Here is a 23545-nt window from a genome sequence, read left to right on the forward strand (position 1 = left end):
CGCTCTAACCAACTGAGCTAACCGGCCGCTTGTTACGGACAGAAATTTTTAGGATGCACAGAGCCTCGGCCAGTGCTGGCTCAAAAACTAACAAGTCCACCAACAGCATAGCCTGACAAGACTAGACCCTCTTGGTTGCTCCTTGTGGCAATTCAAAAAGGATGGGGAATTAGCTCAAATGTTAGAGTGCTTGCTTAGCATGCGAGAGGTAGTGGGATCGATGCCCACATTCTCCAAAAAACACTTTTCTTTTGTGGATCCAAGAACGTTCCAGTTCACACTTCATGCAGCTTTGTCTAACAACAACCTACTGTCATGTAACAATGACAAGCAACTTTCATGTAACACTTTTCTTTTGTGGATCCAAGAACGTTCCAGTTCACACTTCATGCAGCTTTGTCTAACAACAACCTACTGTCATGTAACAATGACAAGCAACTTTCATGTAACACTGATGTCACAATGTCGGATGTAAAATGAATGACATGACTAACTTTCAGAGGAGCAGTAGGCACACACAATTGATGCCCACAAACAAAGCTGTGGGAAGTTTCCTTGAAGCCAAAGCAGAGGATAAATATACAACTGGTGTTATTAGCACCACGTTCTAACCAACTGAGCTAACCGGCCGCTTGCTACGGAGAGAAATTTTTAGGATGCACAGAGCCTCGGCCAGTGCTAGCGCAAAAACTAACAAGTCCACCAACAGCATAGCCTGATAAGACTAGACCCTCTTGGTTGCTCCTTGTGGCAATTCAAAAAGGATGGGGAATTAGCTCAAATGGTAGAGTGCTTGCTTAGCATGCGAGAGGTAGTGGGATCGATGCCCACATTCTCCAAAAAACACTTTTCTTTTGTGGATCCAAGAACGTTCCAGTTCACACTTCATGCAGCTTTGTCTAACAACAACCTACTGTCATGTAACAATGACAAGCAACTTTCATGTAACACTGATGTCACAATGTCGGATGTAAAATGAATGACATGACTAACTTTCAGAGGAGCAGTAGGCACACACAATTGATGCCCACAAACAAAGCTGTGGGAAGTTTCCTTGAAGCCAAAGCAGAGGATAAATATACAACTGGTGTTATTAGCACCACGCTCTAACCAACTGAGCTAACCGGCCGCTTGTTACGGAGAGAAATTGTTAGGATGCACAGAGCCTCGGCCAGTGCTGGCGCAAAAACTAACAAGTCCACCAACAGCATAGCCTGACAAGACTAGACCCTCTTGGTTGCTTCTTGTGGCAATTCAAAAAGGATGGGGAATTAGCTCAAATGGTAGAGTGCTTGCTTAGCATGCGAGAGGTAGTGGGATCGATGCCCACATTCTCCAAAAAACACATTTCATTTGTGGATCCAAGAACGTTCCAGTTCACACTTCATGCAGCTTTGTCTAACAACAACCTACTGTCATGTAACAATGACAAGCAACTTTCATGTAACACTGATGTCACAATGTCGGATGTAAAATGAATGACATGACTAACTTTCAGAGGAGCAGTAGGCACACACAATTGATGCCCACAAACAAAGCTGTGGGAAGTTTCCTTGAAGCCAAAGCAGAGGATAAATATACAACTGGTGTTATTAGCAACACGCTCTAACCAACTGAGCTAACCGGCCGCTTGTTACGGAGATAAATTTTTAGGATGCACAGAGCCTCGGCCAGTGCTGGCGCAAAAACTAACAAGTCCACCAACAGCATAGCCTGACAAGACTAGACCCTCTTGGTTGCTCCTTGTGGCAATTCGAAAAGGATGGGGAATTAGCTCAAATGGTAGAGTGCTTGCTTAGCATGCGAGAGGTAGTGGGATCGATGCCCACATTCTCCAAAAAACACTTTTCTTTTGTGGATCCAAGAACGTTCCAGTTCACACTTCATGCAGCTTTGTCTAACAACAACCTACTGTCATGTAACAATGACAAGCAACTTTCATGTAACACTGATGTCACAATGTCGGATGTAAAATGAATGACATGACTAACTTTCAGAGGAGCAGTAGGCACACACAATTGATGCCCACAAACAAAGCTGTGGGAAGTTTCCTTGAAGCCAAAGCAGAGGATAAATATACAACTGGTGTTATTAGCACCACGCTCTAACCAACTGAGCTAACCGGCCGCTTGTTACGGAGAGAAATTGTTAGGATGCACAGAGCCTCGGCCAGTGCTGGCGCAAAAACTAACAAGTCCACCAACAGCATAGCCTGACAAGACTAGACCCTCTTGGTTGCTCCTTGTGGCAATTCAAAAAGGATGGGGAATTAGCTCAAATTGTAGAGTGCTTGCTTAGCATGCGAGAGGTAGTGGGATCGATGCCCACATTCTCCAAAAAACACTTTTCTTTTGTGGATCCAAGAACGTTCCAGTTCACACTTCATGCAGCTTTGTCTAACAACAACCTACTGTCATGTAACAATGACAAGCAACTTTCATGTAACACTGATGTCACAATGTCGGATGTAAAATGAATGACATGACTAACTTTCAGAGGAGCAGTAGGCACACACAATTGATGCCCACAAACAAAGCTGTGGGAAGTTTCCTTGAAGCCAAAGCAGAGGATTAATATACAACTGGTGTTATTAGCACCACGCTCTAACCAACTGAGCTAACCGGCCGCTTGTTACGGAGAGAAATTGTTAGGATGCACAGAGCCTCGGCCAGTGCTGGCGCAAAAACTAACAAGTCCACCAACAGCATAGCCTGACAAGACTAGACCCTCTTGGTTGCTCCTTGTGGCAATTCAAAAAGGATGGGGAATTAGCTCAAATGGTAGAGTGCTTGCTTAGCATGTGAGAGGTAGTGGGATCGATGCCCACATTCTCCAAAAAACACTTTTCTTTTGTGGATCCAAGAACGTTCCAGTTCACACTTCATGCAGCTTTGTCTAACAACAACCTACTGTCATGTAACAATGACAAGCAACTTTCATGTAACACTGATGTCACAATGTCGGATGTAAAATGAATGACATGACTAACTTTCAGAGGAGCAGTAGGCACACACAATTGATGCCCACAAACAAAGCTGTGGGAAGTTTCCTTGAAGCCAAAGCAGAGGATAAATATACAACTGGTGTTATTAGCACCACGCTCTAACCAACTGAGCTAACCGGCCGCTTGTTACGGAGAGACATTTTTAGGATGCACAGAGCCTCGGCCAGTGCTGGCGCAAAAACTAACAAGTCCACCAACAGCATAGCCTGACAAGACTAGACCCTCTTGGTTGCTCCTTGTGGCAATTCAAAAAGGATGGGGAATTAGCTCAAATGGTAGAGTGCTTGCTTAGCATGCGAGAGGTAGTGGGATCGATGCCCACATTCTCCAAAAAACACCTTTCTTTTGTGGATCCAAGAACGTTCCAGTTCACACTTCATGCAGCTTTGTCTAACAACAACCTACTGTCATGTAACAATGACAAGCAACTTTCATGTAACACTTTTCTTTTGTGGATCCAAGAACGTTCCAGTTCACACTTCATGCAGCTTTGTCTAACAACAACCTACTGTCATGTAACAATGACAAGCAACTTTCATGTAACACTGATGTCACAATGTCGGATGTAAAATGAATGACATGACTAACTTTCAGAGGAGCAGTAGGCACACACAATTGATGCCCACAAACAAAGATGTGGGAAGTTTCCTTGAAGCCAAAGCAGAGGATAAATATACAACTGGTGTTATTAGCACCACGCTCTAACCAACTGAGCTAACCGGCCGCTTGTTACGGACAGAAATTTTTAGGATGCACAGAGCCTCGGCCAGTGCTGGCTCAAAAACTAACAAGTCCACCAACAGCATAGCCTGACAAGACTAGACCCTCTTGGTTGCTCCTTGTGGCAATTCAAAAAGGATGGGGAATTAGCTCAAATGGTAGAGTGCTTGCTTAGCATGCGAGAGGTAGTGGGATCGATGCCCACATTCTCCAAAAAACACCTTTCTTTTGTGGATCCAAGAACGTTCCAGTTCACACTTCATGCAGCTTTGTCTAACAACAACCTACTGTCATGTAACAATGACAAGCAACTTTCATGTAACACTTTTCTTTTGTGGATCCAAGAACGTTCCAGTTCACACTTCATGCAGCTTTGTCTAACAACAACCTACTGTCATGTAACAATGACAAGCAACTTTCATGTAACACTGATGTCACAATGTCGGATGTAAAATGAATGACATGACTAACTTTCAGAGGAGCAGTAGGCACACACAATTGATGCCCACAAACAAAGATGTGGGAAGTTTCCTTGAAGCCAAAGCAGAGGATAAATATACAACTGGTGTTATTAGCACCACGCTCTAACCAACTGAGCTAACCGGCCGCTTGTTACGGACAGAAATTTTTAGGATGCACAGAGCCTCGGCCAGTGCTGGCTCAAAAACTAACAAGTCCACCAACAGCATAGCCTGACAAGACTAGACCCTCTTGGTTGCTCCTTGTGGCAATTCAAAAAGGATGGGGAATTAGCTCAAATGGTAGAGTGCTTGCTTAGCATGCGAGAGGTAGTGGGATCGATGCCCACATTCTCCAAAAAACACTTTTCTTTTGTGGATCCAAGAACGTTCCAGTTCACACTTCATGCAGCTTTGTCTAACAACAACCTACTGTCATGTAACAATGACAAGCAACTTTCATGTAACACTTTTCTTTTGTGGATCCAAGAACGTTCCAGTTCACACTTCATGCAGCTTTGTCTAACAACAACCTACTGTCATGTAACAATGACAAGCAACTTTCATGTAACACTGATGTCACAATGTCGGATGTAAAATGAATGACATGACTAACTTTCAGAGGAGCAGTAGGCACACACAATTGATGCCCACAAACAAAGCTGTGGGAAGTTTCCTTGAAGCCAAAGCAGAGGATAAATATACAACTGGTGTTATTAGCACCACGTTCTAACCAACTGAGCTAACCGGCCGCTTGCTACGGAGAGAAATTTTTAGGATGCACAGAGCCTCGGCCAGTGCTAGCGCAAAAACTAACAAGTCCACCAACAGCATAGCCTGATAAGACTAGACCCTCTTGGTTGCTCCTTGTGGCAATTCAAAAAGGATGGGGAATTAGCTCAAATGGTAGAGTGCTTGCTTAGCATGCGAGAGGTAGTGGGATCGATGCCCACATTCTCCAAAAAACACTTTTCTTTTGTGGATCCAAGAACGTTCCAGTTCACACTTCATGCAGCTTTGTCTAACAACAACCTACTGTCATGTAACAATGACAAGCAACTTTCATGTAACACTGATGTCACAATGTCGGATGTAAAATGAATGACATGACTAACTTTCAGAGGAGCAGTAGGCACACACAATTGATGCCCACAAACAAAGCTGTGGGAAGTTTCCTTGAAGCCAAAGCAGAGGATAAATATACAACTGGTGTTATTAGCACCACGCTCTAACCAACTGAGCTAACCGGCCGCTTGTTACGGAGAGAAATTGTTAGGATGCACAGAGCCTCGGCCAGTGCTGGCGCAAAAACTAACAAGTCCACCAACAGCATAGCCTGACAAGACTAGACCCTCTTGGTTGCTTCTTGTGGCAATTCAAAAAGGATGGGGAATTAGCTCAAATGGTAGAGTGCTTGCTTAGCATGCGAGAGGTAGTGGGATCGATGCCCACATTCTCCAAAAAACACATTTCATTTGTGGATCCAAGAACGTTCCAGTTCACACTTCATGCAGCTTTGTCTAACAACAACCTACTGTCATGTAACAATGACAAGCAACTTTCATGTAACACTGATGTCACAATGTCGGATGTAAAATGAATGACATGACTAACTTTCAGAGGAGCAGTAGGCACACACAATTGATGCCCACAAACAAAGCTGTGGGAAGTTTCCTTGAAGCCAAAGCAGAGGATAAATATACAACTGGTGTTATTAGCAACACGCTCTAACCAACTGAGCTAACCGGCCGCTTGTTACGGAGATAAATTTTTAGGATGCACAGAGCCTCGGCCAGTGCTGGCGCAAAAACTAACAAGTCCACCAACAGCATAGCCTGACAAGACTAGACCCTCTTGGTTGCTCCTTGTGGCAATTCAAAAAGGATGGGGAATTAGCTCAAATGGTAGAGTGCTTGCTTAGCATGCGAGAGGTAGTGGGATCGATGACCACATTCTCCAAAAAACACTTTTCTTTTGTGGATCCAAGAACGTTCCAGTTCACACTTCATGCAGCTTTGTCTAACAACAACCTACTGTCATGTAACAATGACAAGCAACTTTCATGTAACACTGATGTCACAATGTCGGATGTAAAATGAATGACATGACTAACTTTCAGAGGAGCAGTAGGCACACACAATTGATGCCCACAAACAAAGCTGTGGGAAGTTTCCTTGAAGCCAAAGCAGAGGATAAATATACAACTGGTGTTATTAGCACCACGCTCTAACCAACTGAGCTAACCGGCCGCTTGTTACGGAGAGAAATTGTTAGGATGCACAGAGCCTCGGCCAGTGCTGGCGCAAAAACTAACAAGTCCACCAACAGCATAGCCTGACAAGACTAGACCCTCTTGGTTGCTCCTTGTGGCAATTCAAAAAGGATGGGGAATTAGCTCAAATGGTAGAGTGCTTGCTTAGCATGCGAGAGGTAGTGGGATCGATGCCCACATTCTCCAAAAAACACTTTTCTTTTGTGGATCCAAGAACGTTCCAGTTCACACTTCATGCAGCTTTGTCTAACAACAACCTACTGTCATGTAACAATGACAAGCAACTTTCATGTAACACTGATGTCACAATGTCGGATGTAAAATGAATGACATGACTAACTTTCAGAGGAGCAGTAGGCACACACAATTGATGCCCACAAACAAAGCTGTGGGAAGTTTCCTTGAAGCCAAAGCAGAGGATTAATATACAACTGGTGTTATTAGCACCACGCTCTAACCAACTGAGCTAACCGGCCGCTTGTTACGGAGAGAAATTGTTAGGATGCACAGAGCCTCGGCCAGTGCTGGCGCAAAAACTAACAAGTCCACCAACAGCATAGCCTGACAAGACTAGACCCTCTTGGTTGCTCCTTGTGGCAATTCAAAAAGGATGGGGAATTAGCTCAAATGGTAGAGTGCTTGCTTAGCATGCGAGAGGTAGTGGGATCGATGCCCACATTCTCCAAAAAACACTTTTCTTTTGTGGATCCAAGAACGTTCCAGTTCACACTTCATGCAGCTTTGTCTAACAACAACCTACTGTCATGTAACAATGACAAGCAACTTTCATGTAACACTGATGTCACAATGTCGGATGTAAAATGAATGACATGACTAACTTTCAGAGGAGCAGTAGGCACACACAATTGATGCCCACAAACAAAGCTGTGGGAAGTTTCCTTGAAGCCAAAGCAGAGGATAAATATACAACTGGTGTTATTAGCACCACGCTCTAACCAACTGAGCTAACCGGCCGCTTGTTACGGAGAGAAATTGTTAGGATGCACAGAGCCTCGGCCAGTGCTGGCGCAAAAACTAACAAGTCCACCAACAGCATAGCCTGACAAGACTAGACCCTCTTGGTTGCTCCTTGTGGCAATTCAAAAAGGATGGGGAATTAGCTCAAATGGTAGAGTGCTTGCTTAGCATGCGAGAGGTAGTGGGATCGATGCCCACATTCTCCAAAAAACACTTTTCTTTTGTGGATCCAAGAACGTTCCAGTTCACACTTCATGCAGCTTTGTCTAACAACAACCTACTGTCATGTAACAATGACAAGCAACTTTCATGTAACACTGATGTCACAATGTCGGATGTAAAATGAATGACATGACTAACTTTCAGAGGAGCAGTAGGCACACACAATTGATGCCCACAAACAAAGCTGTGGGAAGTTTCCTTGAAGCCAAAGCAGAGGATAAATATACAACTGGTGTTATTAGCAACACGCTCTAACCAACTGAGCTAACCGGCCGCTTGTTACGGAGATAAATTTTTAGGATGCACAGAGCCTCGGCCAGTGCTGGCGCAAAAACTAACAAGTCCACCAACAGCATAGCCTGACAAGACTAGACCCTCTTGGTTGCTCCTTGTGGCAATTCAAAAAGGATGGGGAATTAGCTCAAATGGTAGAGTGCTTGCTTAGCATGCGAGAGGTAGTGGGATCGATGCCCACATTCTCCAGAAAACACTTTTCTTTTGTGGATCCAAGAACGTTCCAGTTCACACTTCATGCAGCTTTGTCTAACAACAACCTACTGTCATGTAACAATGACAAGCAACTTTCATGTAACACTGATGTCACAATGTCGGATGTAAAATGAATGACATGACTAACTTTCAGAGGAGCAGTAGGCACACACAATTGATGCCCACAAACAAAGCTGTGGGAAGTTTCCTTGAAGCCAAAGCAGAGGATAAATATACAACTGGTGTTATTAGCACCACGCTCTAACCAACTGAGCTAACCGGCCGCTTGTTACGGAGAGAAATTGTTAGGATGCACAGAGCCTCGGCCAGTGCTGGCGCAAAAACTAACAAGTCCACCAACAGCATAGCCTGACAAGACTAGACCCTCTTGGTTGCTCCTTGTGGCAATTCAAAAAGGATGGGGAATTAGCTCAAATGGTAGAGTGCTTGCTTAGCATGCGAGAGGTAGTGGGATCGATGACCACATTCTCCAAAAAACACTTTTCTTTTGTGGATCCAAGAACGTTCCAGTTCACACTTCATGCAGCTTTGTCTAACAACAACCTACTGTCATGTAACAATGACAAGCAACTTTCATGTAACACTGATGTCACAATGTCGGATGTAAAATGAATGACATGACTAACTTTCAGAGGAGCAGTAGGCACACACAATTGATGCCCACAAACAAAGCTGTGGGAAGTTTCCTTGAAGCCAAAGCAGAGGATAAATATACAACTGGTGTTATTAGCACCACGCTCTAACCAACTGAGCTAACCGGCCGCTTGTTACGGAGAGAAATTGTTAGGATGCACAGAGCCTCGGCCAGTGCTGGCGCAAAAACTAACAAGTCCACCAACAGCATAGCCTGACAAGACTAGACCCTCTTGGTTGCTCCTTGTGGCAATTCAAAAAGGATGGGGAATTAGCTCAAATGGTAGAGTGCTTGCTTAGCATGCGAGAGGTAGTGGGATCGATGCCCACATTCTCCAAAAAACACTTTTCTTTTGTGGATCCAAGAACGTTCCAGTTCACACTTCATGCAGCTTTGTCTAACAACAACCTACTGTCATGTAACAATGACAAGCAACTTTCATGTAACACTGATGTCACAATGTCGGATGTAAAATGAATGACATGACTAACTTTCAGAGGAGCAGTAGGCACACACAATTGATGCCCACAAACAAAGCTGTGGGAAGTTTCCTTGAAGCCAAAGCAGAGGATTAATATACAACTGGTGTTATTAGCACCACGCTCTAACCAACTGAGCTAACCGGCCGCTTGTTACGGAGAGAAATTGTTAGGATGCACAGAGCCTCGGCCAGTGCTGGCGCAAAAACTAACAAGTCCACCAACAGCATAGCCTGACAAGACTAGACCCTCTTGGTTGCTCCTTGTGGCAATTCAAAAAGGATGGGGAATTAGCTCAAATGGTAGAGTGCTTGCTTAGCATGTGAGAGGTAGTGGGATCGATGCCCACATTCTCCAAAAAACACTTTTCTTTTGTGGATCCAAGAACGTTCCAGTTCACACTTCATGCAGCTTTGTCTAACAACAACCTACTGTCATGTAACAATGACAAGCAACTTTCATGTAACACTGATGTCACAATGTCGGATGTAAAATGAATGACATGACTAACTTTCAGAGGAGCAGTAGGCACACACAATTGATGCCCACAAACAAAGATGTGGGAAGTTTCCTTGAAGCCAAAGCAGAGGATAAATATACAACTGGTGTTATTAGCACCACGCTCTAACCAACTGAGCTAACCGGCCGCTTGTTACGGACAGAAATTTTTAGGATGCACAGAGCCTCGGCCAGTGCTGGCTCAAAAACTAACAAGTCCACCAACAGCATAGCCTGACAAGACTAGACCCTCTTGGTTGCTCCTTGTGGCAATTCAAAAAGGATGGGGAATTAGCTCAAATGGTAGAGTGCTTGCTTAGCATGCGAGAGGTAGTGGGATCGATGCCCACATTCTCCAAAAAACACTTTTCTTTTGTGGATCCAAGAACGTTCCAGTTCACACTTCATGCAGCTTTGTCTAACAACAACCTACTGTCATGTAACAATGACAAGCAACTTTCATGTAACACTTTTCTTTTGTGGATCCAAGAACGTTCCAGTTCACACTTCATGCAGCTTTGTCTAACAACAACCTACTGTCATGTAACAATGACAAGCAACTTTCATGTAACACTGATGTCACAATGTCGGATGTAAAATGAATGACATGACTAACTTTCAGAGGAGCAGTAGGCACACACAATTGATGCCCACAAACAAAGCTGTGGGAAGTTTCCTTGAAGCCAAAGCAGAGGATAAATATACAACTGGTGTTATTAGCACCACGCTCTAACCAACTGAGCTAACCGGCCGCTTGTTACGGAGAGAAATTGTTAGGATGCACAGAGCCTCGGCCAGTGCTGGCGCAAAAACTAACAAGTCCACCAACAGCATAGCCTGACAAGACTAGACCCTCTTGGTTGCTTCTTGTGGCAATTCAAAAAGGATGGGGAATTAGCTCAAATGGTAGAGTGCTTGCTTAGCATGCGAGAGGTAGTGGGATCGATGCCCACATTCTCCAAAAAACACAATTCTTTTGTGGATCCAAGAACGTTCCAGTTCACACTTCATGCAGCTTTGTCTAACAACAACCTACTGTCATGTAACAATGACAAGCAACTTTCATGTAACACTGATGTCACAATGTCGGATGTAAAATGAATGACATGACTAACTTTCAGAGGAGCAGTAGGCACACACAATTGATGCCCACAAACAAAGCTGTGGGAAGTTTCCTTGAAGCCAAAGCAGAGGATAAATATACAACTGGTGTTATTAGCAACACGCTCTAACCAACTGAGCTAACCGGCCGCTTGTTACGGAGATACATTTTTAGGATGCACAGAGCCTCGGCCAGTGCTGGCGCAAAAACTAACAAGTCCACCAACAGCATAGCCTGACAAGACTAGACCCTCTTGGTTGCTCCTTGTGGCAATTCAAAAAGGATGGGGATTTAGCTCAAATGGTAGAGTGCTTGCTTAGCATGCGAGAGGTAGTGGGATCGATGCCCACATTCTCCAAAAAACACTTTTCTTTTGTGGATCCAAGAACGTTCCAGTTCACACTTCATGCAGCTTTGTCTAACAACAACCTACTGTCATGTAACAATGACAAGCAACTTTCATGTAACACTGATGTCACAATGTCGGATGTAAAATGAATGACATGACTAACTTTCAGAGGAGCAGTAGGCACACACAATTGATGCCCACAAACAAAGCTGTGGGAAGTTTCCTTGAAGCCAAAGCAGAGGATAAATATACAACTGGTGTTATTAGCACCACGCTCTAACCAACTGAGCTAACCGGCCGCTTGTTACGGAGAGAAATTGTTAGGATGCACAGAGCCTCGGCCAGTGCTGGCGCAAAAACTAACAAGTCCACCAACAGCATAGCCTGACAAGACTAGACCCTCTTGGTTGCTCCTTGTGGCAATTCAAAAAGGATGGGGAATTAGCTCAAATGGTAGAGTGCTTGCTTAGCATGCGAGAGGTAGTGGGATCGATGCCCACATTCTCCAAAAAACACTTTTCTTTTGTGGATCCAAGAACGTTCCAGTTCACACTTCATGCAGCTTTGTCTAACAACAACCTACTGTCATGTAACAATGACAAGCAACTTTCATGTAACACTGATGTCACAATGTCGGATGTAAAATGAATGACATGACTAACTTTCAGAGGAGCAGTAGGCACACACAATTGATGCCCACAAACAAAGCTGTGGGAAGTTTCCTTGAAGCCAAAGCAGAGGATAAATATACAACTGGTGTTATTAGCAACACGCTCTAACCAACTGAGCTAACCGGCCGCTTGTTACGGAGATAAATTTTTAGGATGCACAGAGCCTCGGCCAGTGCTGGCGCAAAAACTAACAAGTCCACCAACAGCATAGCCTGACAAGACTAGACCCTCTTGGTTGCTCCTTGTGGCAATTCAAAAAGGATGGGGAATTAGCTCAAATGGTAGAGTGCTTGCTTAGCATGCGAGAGGTAGTGGGATCGATGCCCACATTCTCCAAAAAACACTTTTCTTTTGTGGATCCAAGAACGTTCCAGTTCACACTTCATGCAGCTTTGTCTAACAACAACCTACTGTCATGTAACAATGACAAGCAACTTTCATGTAACACTGATGTCACAATGTCGGATGTAAAATGAATGACATGACTAACTTTCAGAGGAGCAGTAGGCACACACAATTGATGCCCACAAACAAAGCTGTGGGAAGTTTCCTTGAAGCCAAAGCAGAGGATAAATATACAACTGGTGTTATTAGCACCACGCTCTAACCAACTGAGCTAACCGGCCGCTTGTTACGGAGAGAAATTGTTAGGATGCACAGAGCCTCGGCCAGTGCTGGCGCAAAAACTAACAAGTCCACCAACAGCATAGCCTGACAAGACTAGACCCTCTTGGTTGCTCCTTGTGGCAATTCAAAAAGGATGGGGAATTAGCTCAAATTGTAGAGTGCTTGCTTAGCATGCGAGAGGTAGTGGGATCGATGCCCACATTCTCCAAAAAACACTTTTCTTTTGTGGATCCAAGAACGTTCCAGTTCACACTTCATGCAGCTTTGTCTAACAACAACCTACTGTCATGTAACAATGACAAGCAACTTTCATGTAACACTGATGTCACAATGTCGGATGTAAAATGAATGACATGACTAACTTTCAGAGGAGCAGTAGGCACACACAATTGATGCCCACAAACAAAGCTGTGGGAAGTTTCCTTGAAGCCAAAGCAGAGGATTAATATACAACTGGTGTTATTAGCACCACGCTCTAACCAACTGAGCTAACCGGCCGCTTGTTACGGAGAGAAATTGTTAGGATGCACAGAGCCTCGGCCAGTGCTGGCGCAAAAACTAACAAGTCCACCAACAGCATAGCCTGACAAGACTAGACCCTCTTGGTTGCTCCTTGTGGCAATTCAAAAAGGATGGGGAATTAGCTCAAATGGTAGAGTGCTTGCTTAGCATGTGAGAGGTAGTGGGATCGATGCCCACATTCTCCAAAAAACACTTTTCTTTTGTGGATCCAAGAACGTTCCAGTTCACACTTCATGCAGCTTTGTCTAACAACAACCTACTGTCATGTAACAATGACAAGCAACTTTCATGTAACACTGATGTCACAATGTCGGATGTAAAATGAATGACATGACTAACTTTCAGAGGAGCAGTAGGCACACACAATTGATGCCCACAAACAAAGCTGTGGGAAGTTTCCTTGAAGCCAAAGCAGAGGATAAATATACAACTGGTGTTATTAGCACCACGCTCTAACCAACTGAGCTAACCGGCCGCTTGTTACGGAGAGACATTTTTAGGATGCACAGAGCCTCGGCCAGTGCTGGCGCAAAAACTAACAAGTCCACCAACAGCATAGCCTGACAAGACTAGACCCTCTTGGTTGCTCCTTGTGGCAATTCAAAAAGGATGGGGAATTAGCTCAAATGGTAGAGTGCTTGCTTAGCATGCGAGAGGTAGTGGGATCGATGCCCACATTCTCCAAAAAACACCTTTCTTTTGTGGATCCAAGAACGTTCCAGTTCACACTTCATGCAGCTTTGTCTAACAACAACCTACTGTCATGTAACAATGACAAGCAACTTTCATGTAACACTTTTCTTTTGTGGATCCAAGAACGTTCCAGTTCACACTTCATGCAGCTTTGTCTAACAACAACCTACTGTCATGTAACAATGACAAGCAACTTTCATGTAACACTGATGTCACAATGTCGGATGTAAAATGAATGACATGACTAACTTTCAGAGGAGCAGTAGGCACACACAATTGATGCCCACAAACAAAGATGTGGGAAGTTTCCTTGAAGCCAAAGCAGAGGATAAATATACAACTGGTGTTATTAGCACCACGCTCTAACCAACTGAGCTAACCGGCCGCTTGTTACGGACAGAAATTTTTAGGATGCACAGAGCCTCGGCCAGTGCTGGCTCAAAAACTAACAAGTCCACCAACAGCATAGCCTGACAAGACTAGACCCTCTTGGTTGCTCCTTGTGGCAATTCAAAAAGGATGGGGAATTAGCTCAAATGGTAGAGTGCTTGCTTAGCATGCGAGAGGTAGTGGGATCGATGCCCACATTCTCCAAAAAACACCTTTCTTTTGTGGATCCAAGAACGTTCCAGTTCACACTTCATGCAGCTTTGTCTAACAACAACCTACTGTCATGTAACAATGACAAGCAACTTTCATGTAACACTTTTCTTTTGTGGATCCAAGAACGTTCCAGTTCACACTTCATGCAGCTTTGTCTAACAACAACCTACTGTCATGTAACAATGACAAGCAACTTTCATGTAACACTGATGTCACAATGTCGGATGTAAAATGAATGACATGACTAACTTTCAGAGGAGCAGTAGGCACACACAATTGATGCCCACAAACAAAGATGTGGGAAGTTTCCTTGAAGCCAAAGCAGAGGATAAATATACAACTGGTGTTATTAGCACCACGCTCTAACCAACTGAGCTAACCGGCCGCTTGTTACGGACAGAAATTTTTAGGATGCACAGAGCCTCGGCCAGTGCTGGCTCAAAAACTAACAAGTCCACCAACAGCATAGCCTGACAAGACTAGACCCTCTTGGTTGCTCCTTGTGGCAATTCAAAAAGGATGGGGAATTAGCTCAAATGGTAGAGTGCTTGCTTAGCATGCGAGAGGTAGTGGGATCGATGCCCACATTCTCCAAAAAACACTTTTCTTTTGTGGATCCAAGAACGTTCCAGTTCACACTTCATGCAGCTTTGTCTAACAACAACCTACTGTCATGTAACAATGACAAGCAACTTTCATGTAACACTTTTCTTTTGTGGATCCAAGAACGTTCCAGTTCACACTTCATGCAGCTTTGTCTAACAACAACCTACTGTCATGTAACAATGACAAGCAACTTTCATGTAACACTGATGTCACAATGTCGGATGTAAAATGAATGACATGACTAACTTTCAGAGGAGCAGTAGGCACACACAATTGATGCCCACAAACAAAGCTGTGGGAAGTTTCCTTGAAGCCAAAGCAGAGGATAAATATACAACTGGTGTTATTAGCACCACGTTCTAACCAACTGAGCTAACCGGCCGCTTGCTACGGAGAGAAATTTTTAGGATGCACAGAGCCTCGGCCAGTGCTAGCGCAAAAACTAACAAGTCCACCAACAGCATAGCCTGATAAGACTAGACCCTCTTGGTTGCTCCTTGTGGCAATTCAAAAAGGATGGGGAATTAGCTCAAATGGTAGAGTGCTTGCTTAGCATGCGAGAGGTAGTGGGATCGATGCCCACATTCTCCAAAAAACACTTTTCTTTTGTGGATCCAAGAACGTTCCAGTTCACACTTCATGCAGCTTTGTCTAACAACAACCTACTGTCATGTAACAATGACAAGCAACTTTCATGTAACACTGATGTCACAATGTCGGATGTAAAATGAATGACATGACTAACTTTCAGAGGAGCAGTAGGCACACACAATTGATGCCCACAAACAAAGCTGTGGGAAGTTTCCTTGAAGCCAAAGCAGAGGATAAATATACAACTGGTGTTATTAGCACCACGCTCTAACCAACTGAGCTAACCGGCCGCTTGTTACGGAGAGAAATTGTTAGGATGCACAGAGCCTCGGCCAGTGCTGGCGCAAAAACTAACAAGTCCACCAACAGCATAGCCTGACAAGACTAGACCCTCTTGGTTGCTTCTTGTGGCAATTCAAAAAGGATGGGGAATTAGCTCAAATGGTAGAGTGCTTGCTTAGCATGCGAGAGGTAGTGGGATCGATGCCCACATTCTCCAAAAAACACATTTCATTTGTGGATCCAAGAACGTTCCAGTTCACACTTCATGCAGCTTTGTCTAACAACAACCTACTGTCATGTAACAATGACAAGCAACTTTCATGTAACACTGATGTCACAATGTCGGATGTAAAATGAATGACATGACTAACTTTCAGAGGAGCAGTAGGCACACACAATTGATGCCCACAAACAAAGCTGTGGGAAGTTTCCTTGAAGCCAAAGCAGAGGATAAATATACAACTGGTGTTATTAGCAACACGCTCTAACCAACTGAGCTAACCGGCCGCTTGTTACGGAGATAAATTTTTAGGATGCACAGAGCCTCGGCCAGTGCTGGCGCAAAAACTAACAAGTCCACCAACAGCATAGCCTGACAAGACTAGACCCTCTTGGTTGCTCCTTGTGGCAATTCAAAAAGGATGGGGAATTAGCTCAAATGGTAGAGTGCTTGCTTAGCATGCGAGAGGTAGTGGGATCGATGACCACATTCTCCAAAAAACACTTTTCTTTTGTGGATCCAAGAACGTTCCAGTTCACACTTCATGCAGCTTTGTCTAACAACAACCTACTGTCATGTAACAATGACAAGCAACTTTCATGTAACACTGATGTCACAATGTCGGATGTAAAATGAATGACATGACTAACTTTCAGAGGAGCAGTAGGCACACACAATTGATGCCCACAAACAAAGCTGTGGGAAGTTTCCTTGAAGCCAAAGCAGAGGATAAATATACAACTGGTGTTATTAGCACCACGCTCTAACCAACTGAGCTAACCGGCCGCTTGTTACGGAGAGAAATTGTTAGGATGCACAGAGCCTCGGCCAGTGCTGGCGCAAAAACTAACAAGTCCACCAACAGCATAGCCTGACAAGACTAGACCCTCTTGGTTGCTCCTTGTGGCAATTCAAAAAGGATGGGGAATTAGCTCAAATGGTAGAGTGCTTGCTTAGCATGCGAGAGGTAGTGGGATCGATGCCCACATTCTCCAAAAAACACTTTTCTTTTGTGGATCCAAGAACGTTCCAGTTCACACTTCATGCAGCTTTGTCTAACAACAACCTACTGTCATGTAACAATGACAAGCAACTTTCATGTAACACTGATGTCACAATGTCGGATGTAAAATGAATGACATGACTAACTTTCAGAGGAGCAGTAGGCACACACAATTGATGCCCACAAACAAAGCTGTGGGAAGTTTCCTTGAAGCCAAAGCAGAGGATTAATATACAACTGGTGTTATTAGCACCACGCTCTAACCAACTGAGCTAACCGGCCGCTTGTTACGGAGAGAAATTGTTAGGATGCACAGAGCCTCGGCCAGTGCTGGCGCAAAAACTAACAAGTCCACCAACAGCATAGCCTGACAAGACTAGACCCTCTTGGTTGCTCCTTGTGGCAATTCAAAAAGGATGGGGAATTAGCTCAAATGGTAGAGTGCTTGCTTAGCATGTGAGAGGTAGTGGGATCGATGCCCACATTCTCCAAAAAACACTTTTCTTTTGTGGATCCAAGAACGTTCCAGTTCACACTTCATGCAGCTTTGTCTAACAACAACCTACTGTCATGTAACAATGACAAGCAACTTTCATGTAACACTGATGTCACAATGTCGGATGTAAAATGAATGACATGACTAACTTTCAGAGGAGCAGTAGGCACACACAATTGATGCCCACAAACAAAGCTGTGGGAAGTTTCCTTGAAGCCAAAGCAGAGGATAAATATACAACTGGTGTTATTAGCACCACGCTCTAACCAACTGAGCTAACCGGCCGCTTGTTACGGAGAGACATTTTTAGGATGCACAGAGCCTCGGCCAGTGCTGGCGCAAAAACTAACAAGTCCACCAACAGCATAGCCTGACAAGACTAGACCCTCTTGGTTGCTCCTTGTGGCAATTCAAAAAGGATGGGGAATTAGCTCAAATGGTAGAGTGCTTGCTTAGCATGCGAGAGGTAGTGGGATCGATGCCCACATTCTCCAAAAAACACCTTTCTTTTGTGGATCCAAGAACGTTCCAGTTCACACTTCATGCAGCTTTGTCTAACAACAACCTACTGTCATGTAACAATGACAAGCAACTTTCATGTAACACTTTTCTTTTGTGGATCCAAGAACGTTCCAGTTCACACTTCATGCAGCTTTGTCTAACAACAACCTACTGTCATGTAACAATGACAAGCAACTTTCATGTAACACTGATGTCACAATGTCGGATGTAAAATGAATGACATGACTAACTTTCAGAGGAGCAGTAGGCACACACAATTGATGCCCACAAACAAAGATGTGGGAAGTTTCCTTGAAGCCAAAGCAGAGGATAAATATACAACTGGTGTTATTAGCACCACGCTCTAACCAACTGAGCTAACCGGCCGCTTGTTACGGACAGAAATTTTTAGGATGCACAGAGCCTCGGCCAGTGCTGGCTCAAAAACTAACAAGTCCACCAACAGCATAGCCTGACAAGACTAGACCCTCTTGGTTGCTCCTTGTGGCAATTCAAAAAGGATGGGGAATTAGCTCAAATGGTAGAGTGCTTGCTTAGCATGCGAGAGGTAGTGGGATCGATGCCCACATTCTCCAAAAAACACTTTTCTTTTGTGGATCCAAGAACGTTCCAGTTCACACTTCATGCAGCTTTGTCTAACAACAACCTACTGTCATGTAACAATGACAAGCAACTTTCATGTAACACTGATGTCACAATGTCGGATGTAAAATGAATGACATGACTAACTTTCAGAGGAGCAGTAGGCACACACAATTGATGCCCACAAACAAAGCTGTGGGAAGTTTCCTTGAAGCCAAAGCAGAGGATAAATATACAACTGGTGTTATTAGCACCACGCTCTAACCAACTGAGCTAACCGGCCGCTTGTTACGGAGAGAAATTGTTAGGATGCACAGAGCCTCGGCCAGTGCTGGCGCAAAAACTAACAAGTCCACCAACAGCATAGCCTGACAAGACTAGACCCTCTTGGTTGCTCCTTGTGGCAATTCAAAAAGGATGGGGAATTAGCTCAAATGGTAGAGTGCTTGCTTAGCATGCGAGAGGTAGTGGGATCGATGCCCACATTCTCCAAAAAACACTTTTCTTTTGTGGATCCAAGAACGTTCCAGTTCACACTTCATGCAGCTTTGTCTAACAACAACCTACTGTCATGTAACAATGACAAGCAACTTTCATGTAACACTGATGTCACAATGTCGGATGTAAAATGAATGACATGACTAACTTTCAGAGGAGCAGTAGGCACACACAATTGATGCCCACAAACAAAGCTGTGGGAAGTTTCCTTGAAGCCAAAGCAGAGGATTAATATACAACTGGTGTTATTAGCACCACGCTCTAACCAACTGAGCTAACCGGCCGCTTGTTACGGAGAGAAATTGTTAGGATGCACAGAGCCTCGGCCAGTGCTGGCGCAAAAACTAACAAGTCCACCAACAGCATAGCCTGACAAGACTAGACCCTCTTGGTTGCTCCTTGTGGCAATTCAAAAAGGATGGGGAATTAGCTCAAATGGTAGAGTGCTTGCTTAGCATGTGAGAGGTAGTGGGATCGATGCCCACATTCTCCAAAAAACACTTTTTTTTTGTGGATCCAAGAACGTTCCAGTTCACACTTCATGCAGCTTTGTCTAACAACAACCTACTGTCATGTAACAATGACAAGCAACTTTCATGTAACACTGATGTCACAATGTCGGATGTAAAATGAATGACATGACTAACTTTCAGAGGAGCAGTAGGCACACACAATTGATGCCCACAAACAAAGCTGTGGGAAGTTTCCTTGAAGCCAAAGCAGAGGATAAATATACAACTGGTGTTATTAGCACCACGCTCTAACCAACTGAGCTAACCGGCCGCTTGTTACGGAGAGACATTTTTAGGATGCACAGAGCCTCGGCCAGTGCTGGCGCAAAAACTAACAAGTCCACCAACAGCATAGCCTGACAAGACTAGACCCTCTTGGTTGCTCCTTGTGGCAATTCAAAAAGGATGGGGAATTAGCTCAAATGGTAGAGTGCTTGCTTAGCATGCGAGAGGTAGTGGGATCGATGCCCACATTCTCCAAAAAACACCTTTCTTTTGTGGATCCAAGAACGTTCCAGTTCACACTTCATGCAGCTTTGTCTAACAACAACCTACTGTCATGTAACAATGACAAGCAACTTTCATGTAACACTTTTCTTTTGTGGATCCAAGAACGTTCCAGTTCACACTTCATGCAGCTTTGTCTAACAACAACCTACTGTCATGTAACAATGACAAGCAACTTTCATGTAACACTGATGTCACAATGTCGGATGTAAAATGAATGACATGACTAACTTTCAGAGGAGCAGTAGGCACACACAATTGATGCCCACAAACAAAGATGTGGGAAGTTTCCTTGAAGCCAAAGCAGAGGATAAATATACAACTGGTGTTATTAGCACCACGCTCTAACCAACTGAGCTAACCGGCCGCTTGTTACGGACAGAAATTTTTAGGATGCACAGAGCCTCGGCCAGTGCTGGCTCAAAAACTAACAAGTCCACCAACAGCATAGCCTGACAAGACTAGACCCTCTTGGTTGCTCCTTGTGGCAATTCAAAAAGGATGGGGAATTAGCTCAAATGGTAGAGTGCTTGCTTAGCATGCGAGAGGTAGTGGGATCGATGCCCACATTCTCCAAAAAACACCTTTCTTTTGTGGATCCAAGAACGTTCCAGTTCACACTTCATGCAGCTTTGTCTAACAACAACCTACTGTCATGTAACAATGACAAGCAACTTTCATGTAACACTTTTCTTTTGTGGATCCAAGAACGTTCCAGTTCACACTTCATGCAGCTTTGTCTAACAACAACCTACTGTCATGTAACAATGACAAGCAACTTTCATGTAACACTGATGTCACAATGTCGGATGTAAAATGAATGACATGACTAACTTTCAGAGGAGCAGTAGGCACACACAATTGATGCCCACAAACAAAGATGTGGGAAGTTTCCTTGAAGCCAAAGCAGAGGATAAATATACAACTGGTGTTATTAGCACCACGCTCTAACCAACTGAGCTAACCGGCCGCTTGTTACGGACAGAAATTTTTAGGATGCACAGAGCCTCGGCCAGTGCTGGCTCAAAAACTAACAAGTCCACCAACAGCATAGCCTGACAAGACTAGACCCTCTTGGTTGCTCCTTGTGGCAATTCAAAAAGGATGGGGAATTAGCTCAAATGGTAGAGTGCTTGCTTAGCATGCGAGAGGTAGTGGGATCGATGCCCACATTCTCCAAAAAACACTTTTCTTTTGTGGATCCAAGAACGTTCCAGTTCACACTTCATGCAGCTTTGTCTAACAACAACCTACTGTCATGTAACAATGACAAGCAACTTTCATGTAACACTTTTCTTTTGTGGATCCAAGAACGTTCCAGTTCACACTTCATGCAGCTTTGTCTAACAACAACCTACTGTCATGTAACAATGACAAGCAACTTTCATGTAACACTGATGTCACAATGTCGGATGTAAAATGAATGACATGACTAACTTTCAGAGGAGCAGTAGGCACACACAATTGATGCCCACAAACAAAGCTGTGGGAAGTTTCCTTGAAGCCAAAGCAGAGGATAAATATACAACTGGTGTTATTAGCACCACGTTCTAACCAACTGAGCTAACCGGCCGCTTGCTACGGAGAGAAATTTTTAGGATGCACAGAGCCTCGGCCAGTGCTAGCGCAAAAACTAACAAGTCCACCAACAGCATAGCCTGATAAGACTAGACCCTCTTGGTTGCTCCTTGTGGCAATTCAAAAAGGATGGGGAATTAGCTCAAATGGTAGAGTGCTTGCTTAGCATGCGAGAGGTAGTGGGATCGATGCCCACATTCTCCAAAAAACACTTTTCTTTTGTGGATCCAAGAACGTTCCAGTTCACACTTCATGCAGCTTTGTCTAACAACAACCTACTGTCATGTAACAATGACAAGCAACTTTCATGTAACACTGATGTCACAATGTCGGATGTAAAATGAATGACATGACTAACTTTCAGAGGAGCAGTAGGCACACACAATTGATGCCCACAAACAAAGCTGTGGGAAGTTTCCTTGAAGCCAAAGCAGAGGATAAATATACAACTGGTGTTATTAGCACCACGCTCTAACCAACTGAGCTAACCGGCCGCTTGTTACGGAGAGAAATTGTTAGGATGCACAGAGCCTCGGCCAGTGCTGGCGCAAAAACTAACAAGTCCACCAACAGCATAGCCTGACAAGACTAGACCCTCTTGGTTGCTTCTTGTGGCAATTCAAAAAGGATGGGGAATTAGCTCAAATGGTAGAGTGCTTGCTTAGCATGCGAGAGGTAGTGGGATCGATGCCCACATTCTCCAAAAAACACATTTCATTTGTGGATCCAAGAACGTTCCAGTTCACACTTCATGCAGCTTTGTCTAACAACAACCTACTGTCATGTAACAATGACAAGCAACTTTCATGTAACACTGATGTCACAATGTCGGATGTAAAATGAATGACATGACTAACTTTCAGAGGAGCAGTAGGCACACACAATTGATGCCCACAAACAAAGCTGTGGGAAGTTTCCTTGAAGCCAAAGCAGAGGATAAATATACAACTGGTGTTATTAGCAACACGCTCTAACCAACTGAGCTAACCGGCCGCTTGTTACGGAGATAAATTTTTAGGATGCACAGAGCCTCGGCCAGTGCTGGCGCAAAAACTAACAAGTCCACCAACAGCATAGCCTGACAAGACTAGACCCTCTTGGTTGCTCCTTGTGGCAATTCAAAAAGGATGGGGAATTAGCTCAAATGGTAGAGTGCTTGCTTAGCATGCGAGAGGTAGTGGGATCGATGACCACATTCTCCAAAAAACACTTTTCTTTTGTGGATCCAAGAACGTTCCAGTTCACACTTCATGCAGCTTTGTCTAACAACAACCTACTGTCATGTAACAATGACAAGTAACTTTCATGTAACACTGATGTCACAATGTCGGATGTAAAATGAATGACATGACTAACTTTCAGAGGAGCAGTAGGCACACACAATTGATGCCCACAAACAAAGCTGTGGGAAGTTTCCTTGAAGCCAAAGCAGAGGATAAATATACAACTGGTGTTATTAGCACCACGCTCTAACCAACTGAGCTAACCGGCCGCTTGTTACGGAGAGAAATTGTTAGGATGCACAGAGCCTCGGCCAGTGCTGGCGCAAAAACTAACAAGTCCACCAACAGCATAGCCTGACAAGACTAGACCCTCTTGGTTGCTCCTTGTGGCAATTCAAAAAGGATGGGGAATTAGCTCAAATGGTAGAGTGCTTGCTTAGCATGCGAGAGGTAGTGGGATCGATGCCCACATTCTCCAAAAAACACTTTTCTTTTGTGGATCCAAGAACGTTCCAGTTCACACTTCATGCAGCTTTGTCTAACAACAACCTACTGTCATGTAACAATGACAAGCAACTTTCAT

The sequence above is a fragment of the Salvelinus alpinus genome, chromosome 26 (genome assembly GCF_045679555.1).
Source record: "Salvelinus alpinus chromosome 26, SLU_Salpinus.1, whole genome shotgun sequence".
In the NCBI taxonomy this organism is placed as follows: Eukaryota; Metazoa; Chordata; class Actinopteri; order Salmoniformes; family Salmonidae; genus Salvelinus; species Salvelinus alpinus.